This window comes from Penaeus chinensis, chromosome 1 (genome assembly GCF_019202785.1).
Source record: "Penaeus chinensis breed Huanghai No. 1 chromosome 1, ASM1920278v2, whole genome shotgun sequence".
NCBI classification, from domain to species: domain Eukaryota; kingdom Metazoa; phylum Arthropoda; class Malacostraca; order Decapoda; family Penaeidae; genus Penaeus; species Penaeus chinensis.
Window position 1 is genome coordinate 15,932,170 of NC_061819.1, and position 1,631 is coordinate 15,933,800.

Here is a 1,631-nt window from a genome sequence, read left to right on the forward strand (position 1 = left end):
TATAAATACTAATACAACTGTTGGTCTTTTATTTTCTACCAATCACACTCTTTCTTACAAACAGCCTAGGGCTTTCGGCTCATTCATAAAAATACTATTTACTCTATGTTTACATCGAAGTGGCTGCCAGATGTACAAAAGTGGGACCCAGCAAGTGTACTGGAATATAATTCCGCAACTGTACATTAGCATTTTTGTCGTACTATCCACTCCATGTAAAGAAAGGTGTTGCTGTTCCTCCGCGCTCTCCGCATCTGTCACCCCCTGTACCTAGATGGAAAGATCGACTTCCTTCGTCGTTCGTTCTCCAAGCTGGGCCACCTTCGTCATGTTCTCGATGGCGCGTTATCCAGGGCACGGCGCACCTTCTACTACGACTCCACTCCTAAAGAGACCCCTCACCTGCCCGTACTCAGCCTGCCCGACTCTGAGTAGATCTCTCACCGCCGCCCTCTTCACACTCTCAACTGCAGGCATATCTTTCGCCAGGTGAATACTCTCCGTCGCAACCTGATCCACACCAGCCCTCCCTCTTCCTCGAAGGTGGGCACTTATGCGGTTCCTTGTGCCTTCTGTGATAAGAAGTATTTTGGCGAGACAGGCGCCAGCCTCACTAAGCGTCTGTCTCAACACAAGTATGCTGTATCCAAGGGACATAACAACAATAACAACGGCCTCTTTTGCCATCAGTTGGACGCAGGCCATCAGATGGACTAGTCGGCGGCGCGAATTGTCTTTCCTTCCGCTGATACCCAAGTCCGCAGAATGGTAGAATTCTCCTCAATTAAGCGGATGCCTAATTTCAATCAGAACAGCGGCTTTTCTCCTGCTGATAGTCTCCTCGCCTCCAACATCTTCCGCCTTCTTCCTTATGTCGGCCACCCTGCGCGTAGTCCTCCAACCTAACCTGCCTTCCCTTTGCTTCCATTCGTTTGTTCTCACGTGCCCCGTGTTATCGCCTTTCCTCTCCTCTCTCTCTTTTATACCTCTCTCTCCCTTTCCTCTTCAGACATGAAAATGGAATCCAGGTGGATTTCAGAACTATAGTCTCATTTTCAATTGATCTATTCATATATATATATATATATATATATATATATATATATATATATATATATATATATATATATTTATATATATATATACATATATATTCATATATATACACATATTCATATATATACATATATATTTATATATATATATATATATATATATATATATATATATATATATATATATATACACACACTTTTTTCCATCATATAGGTACCGTAAGTTCTTTTATTTGTATTATTATTTCCGAAGTAATACTATCTATTTACCATTTTTTCTTTCGTTCGTTCCCATTTCCTCTTCTTTACACTTTTTAATTTCTTCCCATTCTTTCTCAGCGGTATTATCCATGTCTTTTATATATATTACTCATATTTTTTCTCTCTCCCTCCCTTTCTTCTTACCTGACTCACTCTCAATATTTAGCAAATAAATGTTTATCCTCTCCGCAGTTTCCTTAACAATTTTCATCTTGTTTCTTCCTCCTTCATTCCAAAGAGTATTAGGGAAAGTGATTACTGAGAAAGAAAAAGCGTATCCTTAATATTAAGCTGGGAAGCCTTGTGAGTTTACGT